At 38.4% G+C, this 27938-nt stretch overlaps 1 long non-coding RNA gene across 1 annotated transcript in view; it reads right to left on the bottom strand.

Annotated features, from left to right (window-relative positions):
• LOC140132979 (uncharacterized) overlaps positions 1 to 20201 on the bottom strand; it is a 60754-nt gene extending 40553 nt beyond the window's left edge. Inside the window, exons 1-2 of the long non-coding RNA XR_011855759.1 lie at positions 20118 to 20201; positions 13768 to 13861 (exon numbers count right to left, since the gene is read on the bottom strand). This is a non-coding gene — a long non-coding RNA (uncharacterized lncRNA). The remainder of the gene's footprint in view (positions 1 to 13767; positions 13862 to 20117) is intronic.
• Positions 20202 to 27938: the final 7737 nt, after the last annotated feature.

The following is a 27938-nucleotide window of genomic DNA, read 5'->3' as shown; positions in this document are numbered from 1 at the left end:
CCATATGACTGTTTGTACTCTAATGTAGTATTTTATTTGTATATGACTTGTAAGACGCTATGGCATATGATTGGGCTATATAAATAAAGATTATTATTATTTAATACTTTTTATGTTGATGCATACATAAAATAAATTCTCTGATTATAACACAATGCTGCCGCCTATGGGTAGTTATAGGTAACCCACACCTGTTTAATTACCTCAGCAGGTAGCTTGCATTGGTTAACTTTCTTTTTCATACTTTTTATGTTACCACACCATACACACAGTTATAGATAACATAGATCTTTTTGTTATAGTTAGACTAGCGATGTCATATTACTGTTTGGTGTTTCCAGGCTGCTTGTTAGAAGCTTAATTTCTGTGACGTGATATAATGACCTGCAGTATTCTCTATTTTTTCAGGTTTCTCAACATTCTCCTACATTGAATCTAATGGGAAAAAAACTGCTTATATAAACCCTGGATGCATTATTCCCATGCAGAAGTGCAAGACAGCAGCCATAGGCAATATAGATGTAATAGTTTAAATCTTTACATTTATCCACATCGCTTTACAGATCAATGACATCTGGGGAAAATTCAGTTTGTCAAAATGTTACCTGAGGTTCACTGGAGGTAACATAATCTGGATTAAGTCTCAGAAACATTTCCCAGCTACTTGGGGAAAAAAGTGTATTACAATACAACAGGTAAAAATAGTGTACAAGGTTTATACCATAAATACTGCAATAGCAACATTTTTAACACCTTATTTTGCCATTTTACTCAGTTTTATTCTTGTTTTTTCCTATCATTGTCTATGCTGGTTTTTAAATCAAATCATTTTTATTCACATTTTTGTGTTTTACAAACATATAAATAATCACCTAGAAAAGAAAGTCATAAAAAGCAGCACAGAGCGCGGGGACAAGATGTCCGGTGTCCTATGCTGCTAATTATGCATGCCCCCATGCCTCCCTCTCCCCTGCCCATGAGGGAGGTGACATCACACGAGATGTCACCTACGAGGGAGGTGACAAGGGAGTGCATTGACAGCTTGGAGTGCTGGACATATTGTCTACGCGCTCTGTGCTGCTTTTTATAACTTTCTTTTCTAAGTGATCCCGGCATGTCAAGCATAAAAGTAGGTGAGTATCCTTAGATGTTTTTTTTTATTTTTTTAAATGGTTAATTTCCTTTAATGTGTTGGTTTTTAGGCCAGTGGAGAGTAGAACTAGACGGTTCTCAGCTGCGCCAGATTAATCACTGTGTCTGATGCTATATGATTAATCTGGTGCAGTGTAAAACTGGTGAGTCGTACTTTATACCTCATATTAGTTGGTCTAGTTTTCTGCACCACAATATTGATTTTTTTGATGCACTGACTGAATTTTCTGGCACACAGGCTATATTCTGTCTGGAAACTCCCCATAGTTAGTGAGGACATGTTCCTTTTTTCAGAGGAGTTGGAAAACAGCCTAAAAAACTGCCTCAATGTGACCTGCACTAAATAATGCCGCCAAAACTTAATGCCACCCATATTATTGCACCTTTCTATTCATGCCTGCTGAAAGGAGCCTCCACCTTATTAATGCCCTCCAAATGCACTAAAAAAATAACCCCATACTGAATAGCACGCCTACACTTAATAAGTAATGTCCCCACATTCTATAAACTAAATAATTGCTAAGACTAGCAATAAATTAGGGATGGGCTGGGCTTTTTAAAAAAAATAAATGTGTGCTCACCTCCTCCATCCCGTGCTGATCCATGCCCCTGTTGTTTACAGGGGCACGGAAGCTGCACTCGGGGAGCTTCCAGCCGTCCGAGGTTGTCGGTCACTCCAATCCATCCCTATCTCTCAGCATTGTAGGCGCTGGGATATAGTGACAGATGGGAGAGGCCGGGCCAGCCGGGAGCTCCACTATCTGTGTTGTAGACACTGCTTGACACTAACTTTAGAGGTGAGACTAATGACAAAATTCAAAAGCGACCAAAATAACAGCCACAAAGGATGAGAACAGAGAAATGGTGTGTGGTCACCACCTACTGAACCACTACTTTATAGGTATAATTTTTACCTGTTGTCTGTTCTATTTGCACAACAACAGGAGAAATTGATTCAGAATCAGTGTTGTTTCAAAACTGAACAGGTTGATTTCACAGAAGTTAGATTGAGTTGCAGCTACATTGTGCTGTTTACTTTTTCCTTTTTTTTGAGCAATGTATATTTGGCATTATCATATTTGTATAAATCCACATAACAATTGTTCTTTCCATTCCACCAAAAATTGATTAAAGGGGTTGTGAGATTGTTTCAAAATTTAGGAGCTGGGCCAGGGAGGGATTTTTAAAAAGAAAAAATCTGTACTCACTTCCTCCGACGCTCCTGGTGTCACATGCTGCTGTTTCGCTGGTCTGTGCCCCCTTTTGTTTACAGGGGCACAGAAGAACTGCTGGCAACACCCACCCCCATATCCCAGCGCTTGTTACACTGCTGGGAATAACGATGGGTGGGCTCAGCAAAGCTTCTTTACCCTTCTGTGCCCTTGTTAAAAATCCCAACCCCCAGCTCCAGAAGTTTATTAACAATAGAGCATCCCCTTTAACTGTTAAATAAGCAATATTTACATCAGAATTGTGAAATTTACAAGTCAAACTCTTTCCACAAAAACAGCCACTGGGCAATAGTTATTTGACTGCATTATGGAAAAATTTAAACATTTTGCTTCTAAAATGTCTAAAGTAAACAAATTAAACCTGGTGATCCAGAAAACACATTTCTCTGAACCAATTTGCAAATTGATAAAAGTTAGCTATAAATACAGGAATAATTATTAAAACTAACCTAAGTTAACAACCTGACCCCCAACTCCAGAGCATCCCTCTAGGTCAGTGCTGGCGAACCTATGGCACGGGTGCCAAAGGTGGCACTCAGAGCCATTTCTGTGGGCACTCAGACCATCACTTCAGGACGGAGTCCCAGGCAACTTAAGAGATAATGTTTTAAAGCGACATTTCATTGGCTGCTTGTAACTGCGGGAAAAGTGAGAGGCTGTTGACAGAAATGTAATGTCTTTGGAGATCCTCCTGCTGGAACCACGATTCTCATTCTACAGAGAGACCCCAGACAGAAGCTATAATGAGAGTCTGCATTTGCCCTTCTTTCAACTGTATTGGTGGCCTCACGGGGTTGATACAAAATTGAGGAAGAGCAGGTATGAATAAGTTACTCCTTAAAATGCCATGTTGGCACTTCACGGTAAATAAGTGGATTTTAGTTGTAGCTTGGGCACTCGGTCTGTAAAAGGTTCGCCATCACTGCTCTAGGTCTTTTTTGCCAATTTCCCTGCACAAGATTGCTACCAGCTCTGACACATGTAGAAGGGATGTACCGCCAATCTATTCCCTGATATTTCTGCCTATCCCTATTTTCTGCATCTTGCCTGTTACTCCACAGTTTATATTATTTGAGATTTTATAGCTATAATTGTGTATTGCTGAGATGATTTCTCTATTTTCTTCTCATGCACATGTAATTATATCATGGATCACTAGGAGTTCACACTTGACAGAGGAATTCAGATACTCACCAAATCCATTCATCTTAGTAACACTGCTTACATTGGCCATCTTGTATAGCAAGAAATAATTGAAGATATGTGAACTCTTACGCCTGGTAATAATTACAAAAAAGGTATTTTTGTGCTTATTGAAATCAAGAATTGTTCAAGCAACAGCCAAACTTATTAACTAGACTAATGATGATGAATTACTACTGGCAAAGGATTAGGCTTTGAAATCACCATGATGCAGTCAGAAACCTCAGAGATTCATAATGTGCAATACTATTGGCTGTATTGAGGACCATGCTGGTAATCTGGTAAATTCCAGATGAGCTAATGTCTCATACAGTATGAGCCATATTTACCACACACATATCATGTAGTAATAAACTGTAGACATCTTCAGCTGAGTACTCTGCATATATCTGTATATATTTTACCATATAATATTCACGCATTAAAACTAGTCAGTGTTATTTAGCCTTTTCTACCACCTAATAAAAGTAGACACATTTTTATCCCACAAAGTCTGTCAGTACATTATTAGCAGGGCCCAGTTTGTAATTTCAGGGGCCCTAAGAACCATTACAGGAAATCTACCATCAAAGATAAACAATGGACACTGACTGATCTAGGTACTGTGACTGTGGTAATCTTCTTATATTTGTTATACATGGCTTCCTTCCTTCTAAAATTAACTTTTAAAATTATGCTAATTGGTCTGAGGGGCTACCCTAGCCCCTCTGTCATCTGAATTTACAGACTGTTATACTGTCTTATCCTCCTTAGGCAGGAAGTGTTATGTAAACGTTAGCTTCTTTCATTTTGTTAAAGTTGAATTTGCACTCCAGACAAAGTATTTTATTCCTTCCCTATGACAATAGGATTTGCAAAATTTTGGGCTGTCATGGGAAAAAGGATTATCAATAAAGTTTCAATGGAGACACCTTATAGTTGATCATTGCAATCACATCACCACAGTGGGCAGAGAGGTCTATTTGTAACTGGTGGTTGCCTAATTGGGTGTTCTTAAGTTGGGGACTGCCTGTATTGCAGTGTATTAGCTTGAACAAGTGAACATGTTTAAAAAAAAAAGAACAAAGTTGAAAAGGTTAAAAAAAAGTTTATTAAAAAAATAAACTGAAAGTCCCCAAAACAGCACCAGTACATGTATAAATCACATAAAGTACATAAAAACAATAACTTTTTAAAACACACCACAGATTTGGTATCACCTCATCTGTAGCAATCTTTAAAATAAATATTTAAAAAAATATTGGACCTCCATGGTGAACGCAATAAATAAAAACCTGAAAACATATCAAAAATTATGAATTTGCATAGTCCCTTGAGAAAGACCAAGGAGGGTTTTAACAATGTGTCTCAGGTTCTGCAAGTCTGTAGCTTGAAAATACTAACCTAAAAGCCATGATTCCACCTCAAGTGCCAACAGGGGGGTAACTTGGAGAGGCTGGGCCACATAGCAGATTTTTGAATTGGGCCCCCCTTCCCCATGTAAAAAAAATATACATAGTATACACTCATATAAAAATATATTAATATACAGTATATAGATACAGCATAAACATACATACAGTATACATACACATACAGTACCATATACACCCAAGCAGCATATACACACATACGTATTACATCATATACAGACATACAGCATATACACAGACATACAGTATTATTTACTGACATGCAGAATATACACACACATACATACAATATCATATACAGACATACAGAGGAGACTTCATTACAATATACAAATACCTGAACGGGCAGTACAAGGATCTCTCCAAAGATCTTTTTATACCTAGGCCTGTGACCAGGACAAGGGGGCATCCTCTACATCTAGAGGAGAGGTGATTCTACCATCAACATAGACAAAGGTTCTTTACTGTACGAGCAGTGAGACTATGGAATGCTCTGCCGCAGGAGTTTGTTATGGCGGACTCTATGTACATGTTCAAGAGAGGCGTGGATGCCTTTCTGGAGAGAAGAAATATCACGGGTTATGGGGAAAACATAAGTTTAATTCTTTAAGGTTGGACTTGATAGACTTGTGTCTTTTTCCAGCCTTATATACTATGATACTATGACTAAACATGTACATTGAGTGATGTAGGACATAATCAATAAGAAGCTACTGTTTTCCATGTCACAGAACTGTGATTGGAGACAACCCTGATAACAGACCATTAACTTTTCAGATCTTAAGTTGGTCTACAAAGGCTCAGTGATGTTCTACAGAGGCTGATGGCAATACGTATGCAATGTTTAAAATTCCATACTTGCATGATTACCAAACTTTAGTCTAGCAATCCTCACTGGAGTGGACTCAGTAGGATTGATCACCCTGCTGGCCTCTGTAACTTGTAACCAGCTGTCTAGGAAGAGTAACCCACATTCAGACCCCCTAGAAATCACCTTGTCTGGGCTGCATTGTATAGCATGTTATAACAACAGCATCATCTAGTGCTAGGAATGGATATAATTGTGTGCAATATGTATGTATGTAATCTTCTTGGTCATTGTCTAAGGAAGTGGTCTCTGTCGTAAGATTTCTGTGTTAAGAGATTGCCAAATTGAGCTGTAAAAGCAGCGGAGCTGATTCAGCTCCCAGTAGATTTATCCAGGCCAGCAGACTACTGGTTCTTATTTCTACCTTGAAATAGAGGAATGACATTAGTCAGCCTGTTATGGCTGCTGACCTGTCTGCAAGACCTGCTAATAAAGATACTCTGAGTTTTTTCATCATCACCACTTCCAAGTCTGAGTCCATGACTAAGCCACTAACATCATGGGCCTCCCCCTTACAATCAGCAGGGACCTGGCGACCACATTGGGAGTGCATCTTGCTTCACTTTGCTGACCCTGGATGAAGTCTATATAGGATTGTGCTACCATGTCATCTGCGCCTTGGCTGCAACCAAACCAGCTACTCAGTTCCTGGTTATATCTGCCCCCATATCGTGTCTGCCTCCAGTGGGGATGTTGAAAATGCAAACTGGCTATTGCACCTAGCTGTGGCCGGTATCAGGCTATAGTGGGAGTATACCATGAACGTGATGTCACCACGGAGCCTCTGTGTACCAACAGAGGCCAGCAGTGACGGGAGGTGCCACACTTGAACAGAGCACAGGAGAGAGGTAAGTAGAAGTTCTTTTTTTTTCCATACTACCTGGGGCCAGTACTAAAAAGTTGAGCAATACAGGACAACCCCATTAATGGTGGTGGTGAGCAGGTCTTTAGATGTTCTTGCATGCAAAATCTCTTTAGCTGACCAATTCACAATTAACAGAACATTGTAACATTGTCTCAGCTCACATGTTCTTGGCTGGATCGTTCTGTACTCAATGAATAGTTTTAAATCAACCCAAAATGTTTGATAACTAGATACAGGTTGCAAGTAGCACAAATAACACAGCAGAACTTACGTGACTACTTTTATCTTGATAATAGACCCCTGAAGCGTTCATTATTCTCTTGAAGTGTTTCAATGGTCGTGAATTCCTGCCAATCTCAACACACCCCTACGTAGCTGAAAGAAAGGCAGCATAATAATAGCATACCATTAACTTCTATCAGCATTCTCACAGAGCTCTGCAACCAATTGGTGTAGAGAAAGGCAATGAAAAGTTTCATTTAGGAAGCCTAGTAATTCAGCAACACCCTTCAGATGTTTACCAATGGAAAAAATTACGTCAATACACAGCGGGCAACTTATTATTGTAAAGAAAGGGAAAATGTTGACATGTTTTTATCAATAAATTGGAAAATGACACTGGTGTGATGAAGGGTCAAACATATGCCACTTGGTCCGAATAACGGGAAGGGAAGAATTTGCAATATCTAAGTTGCCTAGTCATCCACAGCATTTCTCTGGTACACGTAGAAGTTCTCAGATACACTTGGCAATAAGATATGGTTCAGTCTATTTGACCCACAGTTGGTGCCATAACATGATCAGTAGAAAGTGGCCATGTTAAAGCTGTCAGGCTCATTTGTAATTTTCAAGCCCATAAAGGCAAAATCCATATACACAGATCTACATTGTTCGGCTACATTCACACACGCGTATAATAGAAGCCGTATCCGTACCCTACCGTAACGTTTTATTACGGGTTACATATGGCCAGATTCATTTCAATGGACAATACGTCCAATCATTTATATTGCCTTTGTTAAGCCCGTACCGTATGGTGGCCGTAGAAAAATATAGAGTATGTCCTATTTTCACCTGTATTTCTGTGCCGTACGGGCCATAGAAGTCTATGGTAACATATAAATATGGGTTGAATACGTGCTGCATACGGTTGTGCACCGTATGCTGCCGTATATACATGCTGTATCCAAGGTGACCAGAACTAGGGGCAGGGTGACCAGACACAGTAGGAGGACCTACCTGGACAGTCTGGACAATAGAGCAAAAGCAGCAGGATGTCTTTCCTTTCTATAGAACACCTTTTTGCTCTTGTCCAGGCCAATCCCATTTTATGGGATAAGCGGCACAATGGGTTTTGTGACCACGGTCAGAAATATCGGGCGTGAGAAGAGATCACTGGCCAAGTGATCCCAGGAAAGTGGAACACAGCAAAAACAGCAAAGCAGGAGCACGCTCTGGGTGAGTGTGATTTGCTTGTGTTCCTATCATGTTCCCTAATACATGTCACCCCTGCAGCATTGTGCAATATGCATGCCACCCCTCCAGCATTATGCACATCACCCCTACAGAATTGTGCATTATGCATGCCACCCCTGCAGCACTGTGCATTATGCATGCCACCCCTACAGCATTGTGCATTATGCACGTCACCCCTGCAGCATTGTGCATTATGCCTCTGAACCCCTGCAGCATTGTGCATTATGCATGTCACCCTTGCAGCATTGTTCATTATTCATGTCACCCTTGCAGCATTGTGCATTATGCCTCTGAACCCCCGCAGCATTGTGCATTATGCATGTCACCCTTGCAGCATTGTTCATTATGCATGCCACCCCTACAGCATTGTGCATTATGCACGTCACCCCTGCAGCACTGTGCATTATGCCTCTGAACCCCTGCAGCATTGTGCATTATGCATGTCACCCTTGCAGCCTTGGGCATTATGCCTACAGTAGGACTTGCAGGAAACATATTGTCACAGGAAGTCCCTAAAACAGCTGCCAGTGACGGGCAGAAGCTGAAAGTTTACCAGGGTAAGTACAATACAGATGACCCTATAAGTTTCTAGTTACTTGCCCTGGTAAGCTATAAAAGCTCCAAAAATAAAAGTATGTGTTCCTAAATGCATTTTTGTATGTCTCTGTTGAAGTAATAGTTTCTTCCTGGCAGAGCACTCATTCAGCTTATATTCATACAGTACTCTTTTCACTCTCAATGACACATTCCTACCAGTTTCTTAGTGTATGTAAACTTCTATAAGTATGAAAAAACATGCATATTTGTCTTTTTCCCTCTATACTCCAGGGTCACCTCTACTCAAGGCTCTCCGTCTACAGACTGGTAAGGTCCAACCATTTATTATTGCCTTCCTTTTATGTCATATTGCTATTACCATTTGATCGGCTAGGTCTACTGTACGGTCTATGTGCTCTTTTACATTTTGTTTTTGTGGTGATAAGTTTTTGGGGTATTTACATATTTTTCTTATGCCTAAAAATAGAAAACATGTTTGATAATGATGATACCTAGACCTAGACAAGGTAATAAATGGTCAGAACTCCTGTGTGAGTTTTTCTGGCTGAGTATCACACCCAGGTGTATGTTATACAGAGGACGGAGTGATTGAAATCTTGCTCCCTCACTGACCTGGGGATATTTCACAGGTACCAGCTGGAGTGACAGACAGCCAAACAAAGCAAATGCTCAGGTGGTGTCCATCTAAGCTCACCTATGACTTCATTCAGTGCCAAATCTCAGAGTCTCTTTCTATACCAAATACTCTTCTGAGCTTGCTATGATACTGACCTTGCTTGCACCTTTTTAGTACTCTACTGCCTTACAATTTAGTACCTTGCCGAAATTGGTTTTCATTCTGGTTTGCCTGACTTTGTTTTCTTGTCTGTCTTGTTGTGTGCACGTTCCCAGGTAGGGACCAAAGCCCAGCTGTCATCTGTGGTTTATCGCAGGGCCAGCAACTAGGGATTGACAGAGATTGTGGGAAGCACAGGGTTCACACGTCTTCTCTGTCTTGACAATAATATTAACACCTAGCAAAAGTTATTGTGAACAGTCAAAACTGTAAAAACAAAATCATGGGAGCATCTTCTTTACACTAATCTGTTTTGTTTTAATATGTATTCACTCTGCACTGTAAACAGGTTAAATTAGGAAAATCAAATTGCTTTCATCCATGTCCATGTCCATCCATGTACGGCATACATGTTGCATCCTATATTCATTTCCACAAAAAACAAAGGGGAGGGTCAAGTATAACTATTTCCTGTCCAGGAGCTGACTGTCACAGCCGTACTCGCAATCCACGGTACAGATCGCGGGCACACCCCTGCCCCTCAATGCTGCACGGTAACTCCCCAGCCCAGATTCACCTCTCCGATGCTCTTGCTTCCCGACAAGCCGTGCGCGTCCCCGCTCACTAGGGCGCGCGGCTCTCCTAGCTTTAAAGGGCCTGCGTCCTCCTGATTGGAGCACGTTAATCCGGCCTCACACTTATAATCCAGCACCTCCCATCCTGCCTCGCTGGATCTTCAGTTCAGCATCGTTCCTGTGTGTCTTCAGTGTTTCCAGACGCCTCCGTGTCTTCTGTGTTTCTTCAAGGACCTGTCCATTCCTGCCATATGGGCCGTGTGCAAGCTCCTGCCTACTTGCCTGCCATGAGTTCCAGCTCATCCTTCCAAGCTGTACTCCTGCTGTCATCCCAAGCTCGAACTGTGTCCTACTAACCCTGTTTCCCTGGCTGCCACAATGGGCCTAGTCGCACCAGTGGAACTACCCCTTGTGTTTTTATGATCAGTGGGCTAATTGTTGGGCCCGGTGATCTATACAGGATAGGGATATACACACATAACTATATAAATATATCTACATACACAACACCATGCACCAAGAATAACTGTATTTGGAAAATTCTGACCTGTTTTGCCATGTTTCTGTGGATTTGGCTCCTACTTGCTACAGTAAATGAGAATATAATAAAAAAATGACTTTGCAATATACCTGTCAATCACAAACAGCAAATATTTTTCATAAGAGAACAAGATGTTTCCATTAATGATGTCTTTTAATAGCACACCATATTCATACTTTTCCATCAGCTTTATGGGCTCACAGGAGCTTTTACGAAGTAAATCAAGTGAAATTGAAATATTTTGGCAAATGTGGAAGATGGGAAATGAAAAGAATTGAATAGAAAGATGAAAATGGAAAATGTTGAAAGGACAATGCCCTATGATGTTTTATAACCAAAATACCTCGGCATGTTTTTCCTATAGGTAAACGATATTCTGCCAGTCATTGTTGTACGTCCCTTGATCAATGATGTCAGGTTTTCACATTTTGTTCAGTGTTTCCTATTAAAGGATTCTTATTAAATTAAATATAACCAGGGCTAGTAAAGTAAATTAAAATGTATATGTTTCAAATATGTGGGCTGTAGCATAAAAATCTGAATTAACACTGCAATATATACAATTTTCCAACAATAGAAACCTAAGAGCTACAAACCACTGACATTTCCAGCAATGTGGCGCAGAGAATTCAAGCATTTAGCATTCCCAATCATTTTTTAGTAATTTAATATAGTAATTTTCTATATATTTTACAAACTGAAGCAAACACTCTGCATAAGCTATAACTGTGTAGAAACCAGAAGCTTCTGCTCCTCAAAACAAAACATGTAGTAACAGTAACAGACACGCATATGGGTCATGTGCCATTTATAATGCTAGCTGCTTTGTCAGGCTCCACGGGTAGTGGGCCCAATGGACCACCACGGACGATGACATAAGCTGACACCTGGGACCGGACTCTAAGTGGTACCCGGTTGGACTTGTTGTGGTGTGGTACCACCAGGTTGTTCCACAGGTGCGACTTTGTCTGCAGTTGCAGCCAAGGCGATATACACAGACGTTGAGCAGAATTGTAGTCGGGGATAGGCAGGAGGTCAGGACGGGCAGCATGGGATCAGAGTCAGGGACATAGCAACAGGTCAAGGCAGGTAGAGGAGGAGCATAGTCGGGAACAGAACCGGGGTCACAACGGGAAATCACAACAGCACAGGGCATAGGAACAAAGCTCTCTCTAGGGAACAAGGCAAGAAGATCCGGCAGGGTGTGCAGGGAGAGGCTGGTTTACATGGAATTCTGGGAAATGGCCAGCGCCAATTAACGATGTGCTGGCCCTTTAAATCTTCTGAAGCTGGCACGCGCGGGCCCTAGGAAACAGGGACGTGTGGGCACTGCGCTTGCGAGCAGAGAGGGGTACTGGTGAGCCCGTGACACGGGATATGCTTCTTGTGTAGCAAAGGGGTATCAAGGCCCTGGTGTGACTGCTGTCTCTGTACCCGCACATCTTTCTGACCATTGCGACTTTTCAGGAGAATGGTCAGCCCCTAAGCTAGTTTTTAATGTGATTGAAATTTCCAGTAATATTTATGTATATGACTTAAATTTTTACCTAAGCATATATTTATACAGTATGTAAAAATGCTATATTACATTTACATTGATTTTCTATACAAAATATGAATTAAAAAACACCATTATAGAACAGATATCTACATGTATCTGGCAAGACAATGCAAGCACGGCAAACATAGCAGCACAAATAGAAACATTTATTGTTTACTCTGCAGGTCAGCAGCAAATCTAAAATGTATCTTTTAGTTACTTACCATTTTGATGATTTGTTGATGTTGATTACTGAGATCTCTCATGTATATGACACGTACATATCTCAGATTGTCTTAGGAAACTGATTGGGCTGATTAGCTCAAAATGTGTTTATGCTGTACAATTTTTATGCCAAAAAATATATTGGTCATCCAAGATCGGTCTTCTTATACATTACCTTTGGCAGCAACGCCATATATGGGGCCTATTTTTTGACATTTTTTTGGTAAAGTTCCAAGTATTTCGGTTACCGGGCTTCAGTTGCTGTTTACAGACAATATACTGATATGTATTTACCCAAGTTATATAACAGGTAACAACAACAGGTCAATAAAAAGTACTTTGAACCAAAGTTTGCAGCATTAGGTGTTATGTCATTATTTTTACTTGAACAAGCCATTTTTTATATGCAGTGGATTTTTAATGTAGCAGATGAAAACAATATCTACAGTATATCCAGGAAAGGCTTTGCTTGTATTCACCTCCATGAGCTCCACGAGTGACCCCCATAGTGGTTGAATTAAGGCTCTAACAAACCCACAGTTAAAAAAAAAGTGCTGGTTATCAGAAATATGTATGCTTTTATCTACATGAACATAGACCTTATTATAATATTCATGAAGCCAGATCTTGTTGCAGTGAGCACAGCAGATTTTTGTAGTAAATAACCTTTTTAAGAGCATTTAGAAAAGCGAGTGTGCGAGCTTTGTGGCGAGTGTACATTGATCCTAAGTGTGTGCAGTGTCCAAAGTGGGACTTAGGATTAAGGGACTTAAGCAGGTAACTGCTGTATTTTGTGTTACTTTACTTTGAAATCTTCTTTTGTTCCGTATTTCTCTTGTATTCCCGATTAGCACGATGGACTCCATAAGTGGCAATGCTACACAGTGTACATGCTGTGCCATGTATGCTTTCCTTGAACAGCCATTTGAGGGGGAATACTACTGTGTGGGATGTGTGAAAATTGCTCATCTGGAAGCCCAGATTCTGGATGTAAATGAGCAAGTTTCAAGGCTGCGGGCAATTGACAATATGGAGCGAAGTTTGCTGCTCCTGGAGCACAAACTCTCTGGGGAAGATGGGTGTGGGGATGAAAGTATGGGGGTATTGGGGGTACTGGTGGATGGTAAACTGAATTTTAGGTCCTGAGCCAGACGGCTGCTGCTAAAGCAATAAAAAAAAAAAGGACATAGTTTTGCCCTTATACAAATCCCTGGTCAGACCACACATGGAATATTGTGTACAGTTTTGGGCACCAGTGTATAAAAAGGATATAGTAGAGCTGGAACGGGTGCAGAGGAGAGCAACCAGGATTATTAGGGGAATGGGGGGATTAGAATACACTTACTGTAAGAGCAGTGAGACTGTGTAACTCTCTGCCGCAGGAGGTTGTTGTTATCGTGGACTCCATGTACATGTTCAAGAGAGGCCTGGATGCCTTTCTGGAGAGAAAAAATATCACGGGTTATGGGGATAAAACATTTACTTAATTCATAAAGGTTGGACTTGATGGACTTGCATCTTTTTACGGCCTTATATACTATATTACTATGATAAGATGAAGGTCCTGGCATGCCGATTGTTCATGGACAGATCCATCTGCAGCCATTTTATGGACAGGAATGTCTGGCTGATGAGGTAAAAGACAGGAGGCTTCACTTCACACAGATGTATATTAGTAAATTACCTAACATCTTGCCCCCCACACTCACACACACATCACAAAAAACATGAGGTATAATGCACTGCAGCAGGTCAGTCAATATCCTTATTACAGACTAGTAAGTATTGTTCCTAGAGATTGAAAACCATGATGCAATGAGATCTGCAGTGGCCACAAACAATGAAATCACCTGGGAAATAACAGAATGGGGCCAATATATCAAGACTTGTGCTTTAGTATTAATTATGGGTGCTTATGGCACAATATGCCAGAGGCCTAAGAGGTTCCGACCTTTTACTAATCCAGAATTTCAATCTATCCCAGACCTAACCTAACCTGTTGTAGATATCAGATATAACCTGTCAAAGATTTTTGGCACAGGATACAATACATTTTGTTGGCCAAGGTGGTGCACATGGGCAATGTTGCAGATTCCGTGGTATGTGACTTTTTCATTGCTTGTACGCCAAAAAACAAGGCATGATAAATTGGCCCCCTTGGTTTTCCCCACAGAGATTAATGGGTTAGGAAAAGAAGGAAAGCTATTGTCAACAGATAGAAAGTATGTAATCAATTACACTTTTCTCATCATAAAAAGGTCAAGGAAAATGTTTAAATTTGGGGAAAAAGGCAATTTTCTACCAACCATCAGGTATCCAACTTACCTCTCTACCTAACAAGGATCAGGATGAGGCCAATAGTAGGAACCTACCATCGCATCTACCTTGTTAGATAGATCTCTGATGGCTTTTTTTTTGGAAGCTATATGCGCTTTATTCTGGGCACAATCCAGGCAGATGTGCTTGAAATATAGGGTATGTTGATCAAATTCTTTGTTTGTCATTTTATAAGAAAAAATTCAAATACTCAATAATTTTTTCCCCATTTATGACACAATTTGTAGTACAGGTTCGAAAAAGAGGGGTTTCGTTTTTAAATAGGATTTCCACTCATAATTTTTATTCCTTCCTTTGTTTCTTTATTTTTTTTTTACATAACGCTCACAGATTATGCAGAGCTACACAGAGCTAAAAATTGTTATCACTGCTGCACCATGTGCACCTTATTTATTACTTGTTGACACCACAAATTAGCTTCTGTTCCAACACTGATGCCAATTTTAATTTTTGCTCTTCTAGTTTCTCCAACACTTTTTTTGCTGCAATTTGTGTTGCACACTTAGACCCACAAAAAGATACCTAGTTCTATTGCTCCTTCAGGAATGTAAAGTCATTTCAGAAACTTTTGGTATGCGCCGAATTATTAAGCCCTTGCAACACCTAAAAAAATCTCGGTCTATCACGGCACAGAATTCTAAAAAGGAAACCTTGCGACACAAATAAAAATCGACCCCAGAGAGTGCTAAGCAGAGCAGATTTGCAGATTTTAGAGAAAGTGGGGGTAGTACGGGGTGACTGGGCAATAAGACAAAGGCGTAAAACCTCAATGAGTTATTCATTCCTGGTTGTTCATTAAGTAGAAAAAAAAGTGAGTCACTCAAGCTGTCCCAATAGAAATAATATATAACTTTATTTTTTGTTGATTGTGACATACCCTCCAAGCCATATCAGAGGCCAGAGAAAACCACTAGCCATATAGTATGTGCAGTCTGAGCTCCTACCTTGAAGGAAGGCTAGGAGTAATTATCTGCTGCACAGCGCCATCTAGGGGACATCACTGGAAGTACACATTTATATCGTTCCTTCTTGTGAGCAGCAGCTTTAAAGAAGTTTTTCCGGCAATCTCCATTCACGGGCAAGATCTAGTGCTCTGTGCTGATATCAGTGACATCCTTCTATTCATTTCTTATGTCACTCTAAACAGATAGATACATAGATAGAACTTGTCTAAAATCAAATGTATCTTCTTCTACTGCAATGTTGTGGCAAGTTAACTTTTTTTTGTTAATCCCAGTTTTTGAGATTTTCCCGAAATTAAATAGATAGGTGTTCAGAAAAAGCTGTAAAATACTAACATAATCATCATAATAATAATATAAATAACGACTATAATAATAACAACACAACAATAATGATATTATATGAAGTCCTTTGTTCTATGAACACACTATTGATTTCTACAATTAATCATTTAGAATCATGATATTTTGTATGACTCATTTCAATGTTCTTTTTTATAGAGCAATATTTTATAATCTTCCTGGCCATAAGTGTGTGTCATATAGAAAACATTCGGTCCAGGAATTGTAAGATTCCACGCAGTCTTCTATATATGTGAGAGCACAGGATCTGAGAGCGTCACATCCATGTTTTTCTATCCTATATTTGGAGAAGGCATGTGTTTCCTGCAGGAGAAATTGTTGTATCCTCTTCACAGCGGGGTGTTGTATTCTCATGTTAAAAAAAGAAAGTTTTCACTTTGGACCAGAGCACAGAAGACACAACTACACACATTTCACATCAGATAGACATGTCCAGGCTGGGGGGAATGGATCTCAGAGCTGCTGAGTCCATGGATTGTAGCTGTGGATGTTGTCTAGAGATCAGAGCTGCTGAAGAACTACAAATCCCAGCATGCTGATGTGCTCTAAAGCATAGTCTGTGGATGTAGATAATTATAACTGGGCATTTTATCTATACAGTGATCCCAGAAGAGGAATATTCCCTCTTTTCTATAGCGCCATCCTGAACTGCATGTAGCTACTTGCACCAGAATAGTTTAGTCTTTGCGTTGGGTATTTATTATGTCTGTAAATCTGGAGGTGCCAACCCTGGGCATGTTGTTCAGTATACTAAATTAAGGCACTGTGGTGCATGCCTAACAATGCAAGCTATACATAGTTTCCATGTATTGATTGAGAGCTATGTAGCTTCTAACTCTAGATAGATGAGAGGGAGAGATAGATATGCAAGAGAATTGTTATAAAAATTCGACAGATATTAATGTGTTCTTTATATTATTCTCACCTTTATAAAAACACAATTTATAACCTTTTTATTCCCATTTAGTTTTTAACTTTGTCAGTAATAAATCTTTGATGTTTATGATATTTGGCCACTTAGAATTATAAATATATATTTTTTATTTCACTGTGTATTTTTTGCATAGGCAATTTCAAATGAAATTCAAATGAGATTAAATATTGTTAGTTACACATTGTTTAATGATGTAGTGCAGATTTTAAACCCATTGAATATATTAGATGGATATTTTGCATATATGTCAATTTTCTGGAAAATCACAATCTAATAAAACACACATATTTGCATGCAGATTTACAATTTAGATACTTCAAGAATGTCTGCTGGGGGTTTTCTGTAAATAATCTCAAAACCTTGATAGGTATATAAAAAATTATTAATCTTCCTCTTAATCAGCTCAACAGATTTTACCAAAACTTCACATATATGTTCTTCTGCTTTTCTTAAATTGTTTAGATTTTTCTATTTTGTTGATATTTGTTTTTTTTCTGAAACAGAACCTACAATGAGGTTCTAACTCATTCATGGAGTAGTAGTGTTAGTAGTGATGCTGAGGTTGTGGTTACACTACAGTTTTTATGTTTTTTTTTAAAAAGAAAGGAATCTTTTAAGGGAGCCTAAATGTATCGTCATCCAGTTAATTTATAATGAATCTCTTTAATCATAAAACCAGATCATAAAAACTGACTGAGGAGAGACTTAATTTTATACATAAGTTTCCATCATGTTCACGTGCATAAGAACTAACAAACTAAATCCAGTACTTGTATACATGTTAGGTACACTGCATAGATGGAGTTCACATCTCACATTAATTAGAACCCTTCAAAAATGCTGGACAAAATAAAACAGCATGAGAAAATGACAAAACACGATGACATTCCAGATGGACCCTCTCATAGTACATAGTCTGGTGACATATAAGTGCCTGCCATGCTATGGATATGGTAATATTTTCATTGTTCTGCTCATATGATGGTAGGCCTAGGCCATAGGGTTAGTAATAGAAATTCTTAATTTATTATGTTTTGTATTTTGTAATATATATTATCATATTGGTTTTCACACCACTTCTATGTAACTATTCAAAGATAAGGGTAAATATAAAACACCATATTTTGGCTGTAACACTTAGAAGGTTAGAATGTATAGTATAGGTTGTCGCACTGTCTTAGAAGGGTCTTTAATACAATCACTTTTTATAATAGTCATATTTTTTAGCCAGTGTACGACTAAGGCTAAGTTCACACTACTGATCAAACCTTCGTTCTTTAACTACGTTAAAAAAAAGTTAAGAACGGAGGTTTTACATATCTATTAAAAATCCCATTGACATCAATGCAAATGTTATGTTATCTGTTATGGTGACCTTGGCAGGCATCCGTTATGCATGCGCTTTTCTGACGGAAAAAGTGACGGTGGCTGCAGTACTTTTCCTCCATTTGAAAAAAATTGCATGGATAACGGATACTTGCCAAAATGAACATAATGGGTGACATAAAATTTACATTGATGTCAACGGGATGTTTAATTGACACGTTAAACCTCTGTTCTTTACTTTTTTTTAACAGAGATAAGGAACTGGGGTTTGAAAGGTAGTGTGACCTAGCTTTACATGTTCCTGTAAACCAGAGGCAATCTGTGGAACAGGGTAATTTTTATGCATACAAGACAAACTGTATATGAAGCTAATACATTATAATTTTTAAATGTATCAGATACATTGCTATCATTAGATATCCTGATAAACTGGTTATGGTTATAGTTAATCAATGGCTTTACAGAGGACTAAATAAATCTGGATGGATAAATAGACTTGTAGATAGTATGTTACATTTCCATCGCTTTGAATAGTTTTCAAGACTAATTTTTTTTAATTATTTTTACTACCATTCTGTTCTAGTTCCATGAATTTTTATTTGCATTATTGTTTTTATTTTACAAGCAACTCCTTTAAATCACAGACATACTCTATTAGACACCTAGGAATGATACAAGGATTACGTGCTGACGGGTATTTATTCTATAGCAGATATGGAGCTGTAGCTGCAGATCCTGCAGGAACACCTGTGTCATGTAAGGGGACTGGCAGTGCTGTGTAATGTCCAGCTCCTGCAGACCTCCGGCTGATGTGTGTGTGTGTGCTGGCAGATGATAGATGGCTTATCACAGTTTCGCTGACAGCTGTATAAGATTTGGGCTCCCCAGAAGGTTACCTGGCTGTGTGTTCTGCAGCTGGATGTTCTGCAGATATGTTTGTATAAGGGCACAGATGTGCTTCCACTAAGACACCTCATTTTTCGCCCTGATTACAGCCTGACATACTCAGCCCCTCCATTCCTGCTCTTTCAGGACAATACAATGAGCAGCGAGTCCGCTGTAATGTTACAGCAGGACAGGTAACCGAGATATATTATTTTTATGTCTCCCTACCCTGTCCACCTCCTGTGTTGTGTTTGTAGTATAAATGTAGCGTATAAAGTTCAGCAGAATGAATATTTCTTCCCCCCGCAGCAGTGTAATAACATAGGCGAATTCATGAAAGCTCTATTCCCCCAGTAGGTCTCCCTCTTAGACCTCCCTCACCTTGTTGATGATTTAATCTGTCAAGTCTACAAATCCTTGGGTTTCCTGTGTCAATAACTGCACAGGATTTTTCCTTAAGCCCAGCAAAGTCCAGCTTTAATGGCAGCATTCAGCACAGATCAGCCTCATAAAGATTGCAAATGCTGCTGCAAAGGAGTGTTTATAGAAATGGAAATCTATAGAAATAAACACTGGGGTTTCAAGGTGGGAGTTATGGGGCTTCTAAGAAACCAGGACTGCTGGTTCTATGGGGAATTGGAGATATCTCCCAAATGGACCTCAGAAGAAGACAGCTTTATTGATGTGCTGGAAATGTTTGTATGGAGCAGCTCCACATGAAAAGTTACATATTTTCTTACAGACCTAACCTTAGATCTGCCATATGGAGGATGTCTATATTATAAATGACACATGGGGAAGACGAGAAAAGACACTTGTCCCAGTGCAGACTTTATATATTGCATCCCCAATACACAGCAAGTCCATAATCTCCTATAGTACTCTTACCAGTGGCCTGCTCTCCAGGTTGGGTCTGTCCTAGACATAGGTTACTAAAGAATAAGAGGACAGTGTGGGTCTGCGATGAGCAATGAAATGAAACCGCAATAAGAAAGAGATTTGCTTTAACAGAATAATGATTACACAGAGCATTTCAAGAAACCAAGAGCTGGCAGCGCTTCCAGATCACTATTTCATGGGAAGTCAAACAATTCCCTGTGCCAAACATGGGATCAGCTGCATTACACAAAGGAATTTCTTATATTCCCTGCTTGGAGTCACTAAGCACAGGAATATTTAACCTCTTTCTCCCCAGTGTTTAGTAATTTACAGTTAACTAGACTTGTCAAGAAATATTGAAGATTTTGCCTTGCATTACTCTTTTGGCCATCCCATTATCAGATAGTATTCTAGTATAATTGAGTATAAACTCAATGTATCGTGCTGTCATTTACAATTTCACACCTACAAATATATTTCTCCATATTTGCTTTTTCATGCATCACTAATATCTTCTCACAAGTAAAATCTCTTAGAAAGGGTAGTACATAATATCCAATGTGTTAACTAGTTCAATGAAATGGACTATAATACCAGGCCTCAAGGCACTTGTAGACACGTTATACACAGCCTGAGACATGGTAACACAATATAAATGCACAGCTTTTATTTTATATATCTTCTTGTGTTTTGTCTTTGAATTTTCATGCACCTGATTCAATGACTTTGAGCCCTGTTTTGCCTTGTAGTTTTAGAAGCCATAAACAAGTGTGGATCCTGAGGGGTGAGAAGATTTAGAGGACTAATGGAACTTCCCTTTTCTTCCAATGCAATTCTGGTTCTTGCTCCAAAAACGGCATAAAAAACATGAACTACAGTATTTTTATTACACCAAAAAAGTTATTAATATTCTTTAACCAATTCCCCTGTGCTGCTCCCATGTATAGGCCTGCATTGTGCTGGGCCATCTTTCTCTGTTGGGGACATTTATACTGGATAAATACAATCATAAGACGCTACTTGGAGTAGGTTGAGTGTAAATAGTTGCATGGATGCTCTGGGGGAAACTGTCGACGCCTGTTCGGTTAATTTAGGTTTTCTTTGTGTAATTACTGTGAGCTTTGGGAGAAGGAGCCGAGCTGAGGGCAGTAAACTGACACTTGGGCTCTGTGTGTGGTATCACAGCAGAGCTTGATGGAAAAAGTCTGCATCCACTCAATTGTAGGTCACTGCCGGAGACCCTACACTCACCAGCAGATCTGCAGGCTATACATCCAGTCCTATAGACCCAGCACAGCGCCAGAAGATATTTACTTGGACTCCTGGACAGGCCTTGTTCATCTACTATCTCAGTATATATATATATATATATATATATATATATATATATATAGTGAGTGAGAGCCCCAACTCTTGAGTTCCTTATGCTGGAGGAATTCCATTCAGCAAATGTTATTCTTTACATTAAACTCCAATCAACAAAACTCTGCAAAAATAAACAAGATGAATGAAGCAAAGTCTTATTGTCTGATTTCTCTTCCTCCACCTCCCATACAGCTTCACCAAACGCACTTTCATTAACTCCTGATTGCCTCTTTTAGATTTGCCCTAACACTTTCTATCAGTATAACAGTATAATCAAAATCTTTCTTTTACACGTTATATTAGGGCGTTGTTTTACTCCAATAAGTACATATGCAGTGATACATATAGAAATGTGTCACAATTGCAAATTTTCCATGTGTGTATGTTTTATAATGACAAACAACATTTTGTTACATTGTGTCATATAGCCGTTAATTTGATAGTTCAGCTCAAATCTATTATTCTGCTCATAAGGTTTGTAAATAAAAAGTATAATAATAAATTTAGTAAAGATATTTTGGGTATAAATTTTATATTTAAGTATCATTTCAAATAATAAGTTGTCAGCTATTATTGGTGCCTGGAGAATGCAGTGCCATGGAGAATATATAGGGATTGTATATGCATGACTGTAAGGACTATTTATGGTAAGGTGAGTTTTAATATAGCACCAATTACTTGGATCACAATTTGTGTCATCTCAGAACTGGAAGATACACATTACTGTCACATCACAGATGTGTGGAAAACAGCTTGCCCTTTCCAAGTATATGCTGTTTTATTTGCACCTGTTCACAAATGAGAAATGTAGAGGCAGGAAATTCATAACCGGCCTCAAAATATTAAAGTCGTATATTGTTCCAAACATTTTGCCCATCTGTGCTTCTCTTCTAATTTTCCATGTAGTTCTAGCACAGACTTCACATCACAATGCTAAGCCTATGTATCTATTTTGTGTACATTGCCAAAATAATAAATTATGAGTAACTTTTTAGACCCAAATAAATTAAGTAAACAGTTCTCACAAAGGGTTTTGGAGCAGCCATTTGCATTAATTGAATAGTTGACAAAAAGTATGTCAGCAGTTTTAAGCATACCAGGTATAGACAAAGGAAAGGAATGCCATAGCTTTCATTAAATTACAGCAAAATCAAATTTTTAGTGCTGACATGACAAGTACAGATGAGCACCCCAAAGTTTCTGTCCCACGTGACCTGGACATATTGCCAGATTGGCAGCCAAACAACCAATCCGGCAAATTTATGCCCCTAGCTACGAGCCATGGCTGTGATTGGCCATTGGGATATTTTTTCTGTTATTTCTCCCTCACTACCAAGAGGCAGAATTAAATTATTTCAACAATTTCTCAATGAAGAAGTCAACAAAAGTTTTTCAATAGGTGCCAAAATGCATTTTAAACTTAAAAAGAACCCCGTAGTGGCCTAAGACAAAAAAGTTTCATTTTTGAAAGGACGTAATAAGCAAGAAAGAGTGCTTTGGACTTTTAGGCATAAATTCGACAGGTACTTATGGGATACCGTGGAATAACATAAAATATTTAATAAATGTATATAACTATGTAGTTTGATGTTTTGTTTGTTCAAGGTCTCTGGAGGGTCTATAAAATATGTAAAAAATAGAAAAGGAAAAAATTATATTAAAGAATTTAATATAAATAGCGCATATTTACATATAAAATAACTATCCCATACAGTACTTTTTGCCATTTCACACCATATAAAAATATAAAAAATCAAGGTATTATAGTGTTTTCCAGGCCCAAAACTCATATTTTAAAAGCTGTTCCCATGTATTCCGTATAATCACTTTGTGTCTCCTAAATCCTATTTGCTTTTGATATCTCTGTATAGTATCCACTGAATTGTTCACATCAGCCACACTACTTCCCTGAGTATTGCCCATACTGTACTCCTAGTCACCCAATATCCTCCTAGTTATCTAGTGCTATATAAATAAAGATTATTATTATTATCTCTGCAACGCACTCGACTGTCTTGGTCCCTTTGGTCCCTTGTGCCATGTATGTGCTCCTTACCTTGTCCCCTGTCTCCATCCACACTATCTCAAACAATGATCCCCTTTTTCACATCCATCCTGAACACAGCAAGCCCTTGAGATCAAGCTATAGGACATAGAAGCCAACCAAGTCAAGCCCAGCAAGATGGCATTTCTTTAGACTTTAGCAAAAATATCTGCCACATCAGACCTGGTGTAAACCTGGTGGAGATTGCAACTCTGGCCTCTTAGTAGTTATGGGCACTGGAGTGGCGGCAGAGGGTATTTTAAGAATGCCAATTAAAACGCCTTAATATATTCCTCCCAATGTCTTTTGGGGTTTTTCCCTTTAATATTACATTAGGAAGAAGTGGTTTCTTATTGTCTTTTACTGTTCCAATTAGGTTTCCAAAAAGAAAATACAACATAGACTTGAGAATTAGGTACCCAACTTAGCACACTTACTTAAAAATATAAAAGTAGTGTATCAAAATGTTTTATATATGTAATAAAATGCAGTAAGAAACCAATACAAAAGAAAAACAATATGACACTAGGTTATCACAGAAATATGCGAACATGAGAATGTAGCAGAAAAATATTCAAAAAAAAAAGATTGTGCACAAATGTGACTTTTTTTGTAATAAAATTAGAAAGAAAAAAATGTTTACAGTTTTCTTAAAATTACGCAATCCTTTCTATATACTTTATGTGATTATAGGTATTTGCAGGCTGAGAGGCTGAACAGTTGTATAAGATGCCAAAATTACATTACATAAAAATGTATTTTTTTAGCAGTAAGCTGTCATTTGCAACCATTTTTTTTACTGGAAAACAGAAGAAAATAGCTAAATCTGTAACACTGTTTTCAACTTGGCTTAAGTCTATTCAGAAATATAGTACTCGATTCCCTACTCCCTCTTCCTGGAGTGAGACTCCTACAATTTATATGACTTTTTAAAGAGCAAAGTGATAAAAAACTTGAAAAGACTTTTTCAATCCAGAATTGGGCATGATGTGATATATTATCAGCAAAAATCCTCATTGGTATGATTAGCATTAGTGTATTTCTCTAAAAAGTTACAAATATTCTAAGTTGTCATCAACTCATACAGCACATATTAAAGCCACACACAATTGATAACCTTCCAGTTCCCATAGGGAGTCAAAAAAGGGTCAAAAATGTAGTGTTTTTCAAAATGGCCCAATGCATTGGTGGACTATAATGTTGGCAATTAAGGCAGTCACCTAGGTGAGGTGTATCTACCGAAAGTACAGGCCTGCTGGAAGATGTTTGGCAGGTCCATACCTCTTAAAGAGGCAGATGCTATTGATTCATTGAGCAGTACAGTACAGATATCTTTGCATGTGCTCTCTCTATGACAGTAATGGCGAACCTTTTGGAGACCGGGTACCCTAACTACAACCAAAACCTACTTATTTACCATCAAGTGCCAACATGACAATTTAAACAGTAACTTATTGCTCTCTGTTGTTCCACAACATTCAATCGTATCGCCCCCCTGAGGACAACAATACAGTTGAAAGCAGGATGGCAGATTCAGACTCTCATTGTAGCTTCTCTCCAGGGTCTCTCTGTACAGGAAGAATCGTAGGGCCAGCAGTAGGACCTCCAAAAATATTCTCGCCCTGTTCACACCTTCTTATTCCTCTTGCAGTTCCAATCAGTCAAGGATACATCACCTTAAAAGAGTGCCAAGAGCTGCATCTCAATTGTCTAGGACTGCAGGAAGATTCAAGTCCTGTCTGGTGAACTTTGTCCTGAAGCGACAGCCTGGGTGCCCACAGAAATGTCTCTGCATACAACCTCTGGCACCCGTGCCATAGGTTCGCCATCACTGCTCTATAAAATCCTATAATACAAAGAAAAGCAGGGAAAAGATGGGATTTCAGGAAGGTTAGTTATTTTCATTGTTTTATTATTGGTTGCCACCCAAGGGCAGTCCAACTGGGAGCTGCATGTATATTAAGGAAATTCTATAGGAAAAAGTGCTACCTATATTAGGGGGGGTGATCCCTATAAATTAATTAATTAAAGGGGTGTTACATTTAATTAGTGCTTACATATTTAAGAGGGGGCGCTACATATATATTAACCCTAAAAAGGATGTTAGAATGGCGCCACTTTTCCTTTTTTATCTCCTGTCGAGCTCCAAAAATGTCTATTTTTCCATGTTGAAGGCTTGTTTTTTTGTGAAATTAATTGTACTTTGTGTACTTTATTGATTAAATTCATAAACCATTTCTGGGGAGGATGGAAAATGTGGGCATTTTATTTTAAATTTAATATTTTGCTTTGCTTACCATGGGGCAAGAATAGCAAGTTTATGCGGCGGGTCAGTAGGATTCAGATGATTTGTAATAAATAAATATATATATTTAATTTAATTTATTTTTCTTTATGCAATGAAAACACTATTCTGAAATTAATCAATAGTTTATGCAGGAAGATTCAAGTCCTGTCTGGTGAACTTTGTCCTGAAGCGACAGCCTGGGTGCCCACAGAAATGTCTCTGCATACAACCTCTGGCACCCGTGCCATAGGTTCGCCATCACTGCTCTATAAAATCCTATAATACAAAGAAAAGCAGGGAAAAGATGGGATTTCAGGAAGGTTAGTTATTTTCATTGTTTTATTATTGGTTGCCACCCAAGGGCAGTCCAATTGGGAGCTGCATGTATATTAAGGAAATTCTATAGGAAAAAGTGCTACCTATATTAGGGGGGGTGATCCCTATAAATTAATTAATTAAAGGGGTGTTACATTTAATTAGTGCTTACATATTTAAGAGGGGGCGCTACATATATATTAACCCTAAAAAGGATGTTAGAATGGCGCCACTTTTCCTTTTTTATCTCCTGTCGAGCTCCAAAAATGTCTATTTTTCCATGTTGAAGGCTTGTTTTTTTGTGAAATTAATTGTACTTTGTGTACTTTATTGATTAAATTCATAAACCATTTCTGGGGAGGATGGAAAATGTGGGCATTTTATTTTAAATTTAATATTTTGCTTTGCTTACCATGGGGCAAGAATAGCAAGTTTATGCGGCGGGTCAGTAGGATTCAGATGATTTGTAATAAATAAATATATATATTTAATTTAATTTATTTTTCTTTATGCAATGAAAACACTATTCTGAAATTAATCAATAGTTTATGCACCACCATCTTCTTAAAGTAGTAACTTTTTTATTTTTCACCAACTTAAGTAGTAGAGGGCTTTCTTTTTCTGTGATGAGCTGTAATTTGCATTAGTACCATTCTGGAAAATGTGCCACTTCTAGATCTTTTAGAACCTTTTTAAATGCAGATACTAAGGAGTTAAACAGCCAAGACCATTGTGGCAGTAGTCTGTCTATCAGTGTCTGCTGGGCTTCTGAACACACACAAACAGCGTTGCACCACATCCCCACAAGGGGATGTGGCATGTATATTAATGCACTAGGGAGTGCTGCATGTAACCCAATGAATGAGAAGGTGCTGTAGGGATTATTGCATGAGGAGTTCAGTATATAGCTTTATACATGAGAGGGTACTTTTTTTAGGGAATGCTTATAGGATAAATAAGGGATGGTGTATTCATTATAATGAATTGAGAGCTGTAGTAAAAATAAGGGTGTACAGTAAATATTTATTTAGTGCTGTTATAACACTCTCAAAACAAGGCATATATCAGCTGCATTACACAGCTGACATTACATGCCGTGGTTGAACCCAGATAGGTCCTAAAATGGTATTAGTGCAGAAGTGACAGTGTACACAACTCTGTACATTGAAGTATGAAAAAGTTATTGGCGATACAGCCCAAAAAAATTTTCTACGTTTTTAAAAAATTTTTAACAAAACAATTATATTAATTTGGTATCTACATGATAGTACTGAGACAAGAAATAAAGATGGGGGGTTGCACAGTGAAAGATGTAAAAGCAAAGTGCATGACAACATGGAACAATTGCATTTTTACATCAATTGTACCGCATTTGGAATTGTTTTCCAGCTTTTCAGTACATTGCAGAAAAAGTACCTTATTTCTCAGATAAGCCATTATACGTCTCTGTAAACAGAAAAATAAAAAAATGATGGCTCTTTGAAGGTACAGAGTAAGAAACAGAAATGCAAATATTCAAAAGAGCTGAGTCTTCAAAGGATCAATCCACCACAGGACTGATATGATGATGGTAATCTATGAGATCTTTTCTTGCATTGGTTTCCCTTTCAATATTATTTATCAGGCCAGAGGGAAACTGACACTGGACACATGTAAATGCATCCAAAAACAGCCTAAGATTTGGGCATGTTCACAAAAATATATAAAATAAATATATTTTGATTAGTTTAGTTTAAATGTAACAAAACCTGCACCTGTTTTATCAACTTAAACAGATGACACAAGATTAACATAAAATACACAACTGCAGAAAAGTCAG

Source organism: Engystomops pustulosus, chromosome 5, assembly GCF_040894005.1.
Source record: "Engystomops pustulosus chromosome 5, aEngPut4.maternal, whole genome shotgun sequence".
Lineage (NCBI taxonomy): Eukaryota > Metazoa > Chordata > Amphibia > Anura > Leptodactylidae > Engystomops > Engystomops pustulosus.
This window is presented reverse-complemented; position numbering and strand designations above follow the sequence as displayed.